Source organism: Rutidosis leptorrhynchoides, chromosome 4, assembly GCF_046630445.1.
Source record: "Rutidosis leptorrhynchoides isolate AG116_Rl617_1_P2 chromosome 4, CSIRO_AGI_Rlap_v1, whole genome shotgun sequence".
Classification (NCBI taxonomy): domain Eukaryota; kingdom Viridiplantae; phylum Streptophyta; class Magnoliopsida; order Asterales; family Asteraceae; genus Rutidosis; species Rutidosis leptorrhynchoides.
The window spans coordinates 612,421,271-612,428,725 of NC_092336.1; positions in this window are offsets into that span (position 1 = coordinate 612,421,271).

Below are 7,455 nucleotides of genomic sequence, written 5' to 3' on the forward strand. Positions count from 1 at the left end.
TATAGAAATTGAATTAAAGTTTGAATATGATTATTACCTTGTATTAAAAAGATAACCTACTGTAAGTAACAAAGGTTTCTTGATCTTGGATGATTACTTGGAATGGATTTAGAAAACTTGGAAGTAAACTTGCAATCTTGGAAGTATTCTTGATTTTATGAAACTAGAACTTTTGGAATTTATGAAGAACACTTAGAACTTGAAGATAGAACTTGAGAGAGATCAATTAGATGAAGAAAATTGAAGAATGAAAGTGTTTGTAGGTGTTTTTGGTCGTTGGTGTATGGATTAGATATAAAGGATATGTAATTTTGTTTTCATGTAAATAAGTCATGAATGATTACTCATATTTTTGTAATCTTATGAGATATTTCATACTAGTTGCCAAATGATGGTTCCCACATGTGTTAGGTGACTCACATGGGCTGCTAAGAGCTGATCATTATAGTGTATATACCAAGAGTAAATACATCTAAAAGCTGTGTATTGTACGAGTACGAATACGGGTGCATACGAGTAGAATTGTTGATGAAACTGAACGAGGATGTAATTGTAAACATTTTTGTTAAGTAGAAGTATTTTGATAAGTGTCTTGAAGTCTTTAAAAAGTGTATGAATACATATTAAAACACTATATGTATATACATTTTAACTGAGTCGTTAAGTCATCGTTAGTCGTTACATGTAAATGTTGTTTTGAAACCTTTAGGTTAACGATCTTGTTGAATGTTGTTAACCCGTTGTTTATTATAAAAAATGAGATGTTAAATTGTTATATTATCATGATATTATGATATATAATATATCTTTGTATGATATATATACAGTTAAATGTCGTTACAACGATAATCGTTACATATATGTCTCGTTTCGAAATCATTAAGTTAGTAGTCTTATTTTTACATATGTATTTCATTGTTAATACACTTAATAATATATTTGCTTATCATTTAACATAATTAACCAAGTGTATCAATATCTTAATATGATTCATATGTACCTAGTAAGACGTTGTTATAACGATAATCGTTATATATATCGTTTTCGAGTTTCTTAAATTAATAGTCTCATTTTTATGTATATAACTCATTGTTAAAATACCTAATGAGATACATACTCATAATAAAATCATGTTAACTATATATATAACCATATATATGTCATCGTATAGTTTTTACAAGTTTTAACGTTCGTGAATCACCGGTCAACTTGGGTGGTCAATTGTCTATATGAAACCTATTTCAATTAATCAAGTCTTAACAAGTTTGATTGCTTAACATGTTGGAAACACTTAATCATGTAAATAACAATTTCATTTAATATATATATATAAACATGGAAAAGTTCTTGTCACTATAGTACCTACCCGTTAAATAAATTTCGTCCTGAAATTTTAAGCAATTGGAGGTGTTGAAGTATCTTCTGGAAATAAATGCGGGTATTTCTTCTTCATCTGATCTTCACGCTCCCAGGTGAACTCGGGTCCTCTACGAGCATTCCATCGAACTTTAATAATCGGTATCTTGTTTTGTTTAAGTCTCTTAACCTCACGATCCATTATTTTGACGGGTTCTTCAATGAATTGAAGTTTTTCATTGATTTGGATTTCGTCCAACGGAATAGTGAGATCTTCTTTAGCAAAACATTTCTTCAAATTTGAGATGTGGAAAGTGTTATGTCAGCCGCGAGTTGTTGAGGTAGCTCCTGTTGGTAAGCTACTGGTCCGACACGATTTATAATCTTGAATGGTCCAATGTACCTTGGATTTAGTTTCCCCCGTTTACCAAATCGAACAACGCCTTTCCAAGGTGAAACCTTAAGCATGACCATTTCTCCAATTTCAAACTCTATATCTTTTCTTTTACTGTCCGCGTAGCTCTTTTGTCGACTCTGGGCGGTTTTCAATCTTTGTTGAATTTGGATGATTTTCTCGATAGTTTCTTGTATTATCTCCGGACCCGTAATCTGTCTATCCCCCACTTCACTCCAACAAATCGGAGACCTGCACTTTCTACCATAAAGTGCTTCAAACGGCGCCATCTCAATGCTTGAATGGTAGCTGTTGTTGTAGGAAAATTCTGCTAACGGTAGATGTCGATCCCAACTGTTTCCGAAATCAATAACACAAGCTCGTAGCATGTCTTCAAGCGTTTGTATCGTCCTTTCGCTCTGCCCATTAGTTTGTGGATGATAGGCAGTACTCATGTCTAGACGAGTTCCCAATGCTTGCTGCAATGTCTGCCAGAATCTTGAAATAAATCTGCCATCTCTATCAGAGATAATAGAGATTGGTATTCCATGTCTGGAGATGACTTCCTTCAAATACAGTCGTGCTAACTTCTCCATCTTGTCATCTTCTCTTATTGGCAGGAAGTGTGCTGACTTGGTGAGACGATCAACTATTACCCAAATAGTATCATAACCACTTGCAGTCCTTGGCAATTTAGTAATGAAATCCATGGTAATGTTTTCCCATTTCCATTCCGGGATTTCAGGTTGTTGTAGTAGACCTGATGGTTTCTGATGTTCAGCTTTGACCTTAGAACACGTCAAACATTCTCCTACATATTTAGCAATATCGGTTTTCATACCTGGCCACCAAAAATGTTTCTTAAGATCCTTGTATATTTTCCCTGTTCCAGGATGTATTGAGTATCTGGTTTTATGAGCTTCTCTAAGTACCATTTCTCTCATATCTCCAAATTTTGGTACCCAAATTCTTTCAGCCCTATACCGGGTTCCGTCTTCCCGAATATTAAGATGCTTCTCTGATCCTTTGGGTATTTCATCCTTTAAATTTCCCTCTTTTAAAACTCCTTGTTGCGCCTCCTTTATTTGAGTAGTAAGGTTAGTGTGAATCATTATATTCATAGATTTTACTCGAATGGGTTCTCTGTCCTTTCTGTTCAAGGCGTCGGCTACCACATTTGCCTTTCCCGGGTGGTAACGAATCTCAAAGTCGTAATCATTCAACAATTCAATCCACCTACGCTGCCTCATATTCAGTTGTTTCTGATTAAATATGTGTTGAAGACTTTTCTGGTCGGTATATATAATACTTTTGACCCCATATAAGTAGTGCCTCTAAGTCTTTAATGCAAAAACAACCGCGCCTAATTCCAAATCATGCGTCGTATAATTTTGCTCGTGAATCTTCAATTGTCTAGACGCATAAGCAATCACCTTCGTTCGTTGCATTAATACACAACCAAGACCTTGCTTTGATGCGTCACAATAAATTACAAAATCATCATTCCCTTCAGGCAATGACAATATAGGTGCCGTAATTAGCTTTTTCTTCAATAATTGAAATGCCTTCTCTTGTTCATCCTTCCATTCAAATTTCTTCCCTTTATGCGTTAATGCAGTCAAGGGTTTTGCTATTCTGGAAAAGTCTTGGATGAACCTTCTGTAGTAACCAGCTAGTCCTAAAAACTGGCGTATGTGTTTCGGAGTTTTCGGGGTTTCCCACTTTTCAACAGTTTCGATCTTTGCCGGATCCACCTTAATACCTTCTTTGTTCACTATGTGACCGAGGAATTGAACTTCTTCCAACCAAAATTCACACTTTGAAAACTTAGCGTACAATTCTTCCTTCCTCAATACTTCTAACACCTTTCTCAAATGTTCACCGTGTTCTTGGTCATTCTTTGAGTAAATAAGTATGTCATCAATGAAAACAATGACAAACTTGTCAAGGTATGGTCCACACACTCGGTTCATAAGGTCCATGAACACAGCTGGTGCATTAGTTAAACCAAACGGCATGACCATAAACTCGTAATGATCGTAACGTGTTCTGAAAGCAGTTTTTGGAATATCATCTTCTTTCACCCGCATTTGATGATACCCAGAACGTAAGTCAATCTTTGAATAAACAGACGAGCCTTGTAGTTGATCAAATAAGTCGTCGATTCTCGGTAGTGGGTAGCGGTTCTTGATGGTAAGTTTGTTCAACTCTCGGTAGTCGATACACAACCTGAATGTACCATCTTTCTTCTTGACAAACAAAACAGGAGCTCCCCACGGTGATGTGCTTGGTCGAATGAAACCACGCTCTAAAAGTTCTTGTAATTGGCTTTGTAGTTCTTTCATCTCGCTGGGTGCGAGTCTGTAAGGAGCACGAGCTATTGGTGCAGCTCCTGGTACAAGATCTATTTGAAATTCAACGGATCGATGTGGGGGTAATCCCGGTAATTCTTTCGGAAATACATCGGGAAATTCTTTTGCAATGGGAACATCATTGATGCTCTTTTCTTCAGTTTGTACTTTCTCGACGTGTGCTAGAACAGCTTAGCAACCTTTTCTTATTAGTTTTTGTGCCTTCAAATTACTAATAAGATGTAGCTTCGTGTTGCCCTTTTCTCCGTACACCATTAAGGGTTTTCCTTTTTCTCGTATAATGCGAATTGCATTTTTGTAATAAACGATCCCTGCTTTCACTTCTTTCAACCAGTCCATACCGATTATCACATCAAAACTCCCTAACTCTACTGGTATCAAATCAATCTTAAATGTTTCGCTAACCAGTTTAATTTCTCGATTCCGACATATATTATCTGCTGAAATTAATTTACCATTTGCTAATTCGAGTAAAAATTTACTATCCAAAGGCGTCAATGGACAACTTAATTTAGCACAAAAATCTCTACTCATATAGCTTCTATCCGCACCCGAATCAAATAAAACGTAAGCAGATTTATTGTCAATAAGAAACGTACCCGTAACAAGTTCTGGGTCTTCCTGTGCCTCTGCCGCATTAATATTGAAAACTCTTCCGCGGCCTTGTCCATTCGTGTTCTCCTGGTTCGGGCAATTTCTAATAATGTGGCCCGGTTTTCCACATTTATAACAAACTACATTGGCATAACTTGCTCTGACACTACTTGCTCCGCCATTACTCGTTCCGACACCATTTGTTCCTTTCGCTCTATTAACTCCTGGTCCGTAGACCTCACACTTTGCCGCGCTATGACCATTTCTTTTACACTTGTTGCAAAATTTGGTGCAGAACCCCGAGTGATACTTTTCACACCTTTGGCATAGCTGCTTCTGATTGTTGTTGTTGTTGCGGTTATTATTGTTGTTGGGATGATTGTTGTAGTTGCTGCTGTTGTTGTTGTTGTTGTTGTTGTTGTTGTTGGGCAGTTTGTTGTAGTTGCGATTGATGTTGCGATTGTTGGGATAATTGTTGCGATTATTGTTGTAATTGCTGTTGTTGTTGTATTGGTGATTCTTATCACCGTTTTCCTCCCACTTTCTTTTGACTTGCTTCACATTGGCCTCTTCAGCAGTTTGTTCTTTAATTCTTTCTGCAATCTGGTTCACTAGTTTGTGAGCCATTCTACATGCCTGTTGTATGGAGGCGGGCTCGTGTGAACTTATATCTTCTTGGATTCTTTCCGGTAATCCTTTCACAAACGCGTCAATCTTCTCTTCCTCATCTTCGAATGCACCCGGACACAATAGGCACAATTCTGTGAATCATCTTTCGTATGTGGTAATATCAAATCCTTGGGTTCGTAACCCTCTAAGTTCTGTCTTGAGCTTATTGACCTCGGTTCGGGGACGGTACTTCTCGTTCATCAAGTGCTTGAATGCTGACCAAGGTAGTGCGTACGCATCATCTTGTCCCACTTGCTCTAGATAGGTATTCCACCATGTTAACGCAGAACCTGTGAAGGTATGCGTAGCGTACTTCACTTTGTCCTCTTCAGTACACTTACTTATGGCAAACACCAATTCGACCTTCTCGGTCCACCGTTTCAATCCGATCGGTCCTTCGGTTCCATCAAATTTCAAAGGTTTGCAGGCAGTGAATTCTTTGTAGGTGTATCCTACACGATTTCCTGTACTGCTAGATCCAAGGTTATTGTTGATATGTAGCGCAGCCTGTACTGCGGCTATGTTTGAAGCTAGAAAAGTACGGAATTCCTCTTCATTCATAATCACGGTGTGTCGAGTAGTCGGTGCCATTTCCTTCAAAATAGTCAAATGGAACAAGTTAATCATACAGAATATTAAGAGTAGTTAATAGTATTTCGTAGCATAATATGAACTCATTTATAAAAGTTTTTTCTTCATATTAGCGTTTTATAAGTTTAAATTCGGGTAGTACATACCCGTTAAGTTCATACTTAGTAGCTAATATACAATTCAACTACTACAATTCTATATGAAAAACTGATTATAATAATATTTCGCGTTCAAACTTTTACATAATATTTTACAAACTTACAATACCGCTTATTTTACATATAGCATGAAATATAGCACACAATAAATTTGATACAAGATGGTTGTGAAGATAATTCTAGCTAGTACATAAGTCGTTCAGCAAAGGCAATAAAGACACGTAATTCATACGTCCAGAAACAAGTCATGCATTCTGGTTTTACTAGGATTACTTCCCATCCTTGGTCTTGTGGAACATAACCGTTATGGCCGTTGATAAGACAGCGTGTTGTAACGTCGTCAAAGGGACGAGGGTTACGTAATGTCCAACAGTCCCGTAATAACCTAAAAACCTCATTTCTTACCCCAATTACCGACTCCGTCACTTGTGGGAACATTTTGTTTAATAGTTGTAGCCCGATGTTCTTTTTCTCACTTTGGTGAGAAGCGAACATTACTAACCCGTAAGCATAGCATGCTTCTTTATGTTGCATGTTAGCCGCCTTTTCTAAATCACGAAGTCCTATATTCGGATACATTGAGTCAAAATAATTTCTTAACCCGTTGCGTAAAATAGCATTTGGGTTCCCCGCAATATACGCGTCAAAGTAAACACAGCGTAACTTATGGGTTTCCCAATGTGATACCCCCATCTTTCAAACGAAAGTCTCTTATAAACAAAGACATTCTTGGAACGTTCTTCGAATGTCTTACAAACTGATTTTGCCGTAAATAGTTGTGCCGAAGAATTCTGACCGACTCTAGACAAGATTTCATCAATCATGTCTTCGGGTAGGTCTCTTAAAATATTGGGTTGTCTATCCATTCTGTGTTTTTATACTGTAAAATAGACAAGAGTTAGATTCATAAAAAAAAATACTTATTAATACAAGCAATTTTTACATATATCATAAAGCATAAGCACACTATATTACATATTTTACACCACACGAATACAACTATCTTATTCCGACTCGCTTGTTTCTTCTTCTTCTTCGGTTTTGGTTCGTTTTGCCAAGTTTCTAGGGATATATGATGTTCCCCTAATACGAGCCGTCGTTTTCCACATTGGTTTAGAAAAACCTGGTGGTTTAGAGGTTCCCGGGTCATTGTTACAACTTAAGGACTTCGGGGGTCGACGATACATATAAAGTTCATCGGGGTTGGAATTAGATTTCTCTATTTTTATGCCCTTTCCCTTATTATTTTCTTTTGCCTTTTTAAATTCAGTTGGGGTAATTTCTATAACATCATCGGAATTCTCGTCAGAATCCGATTCAT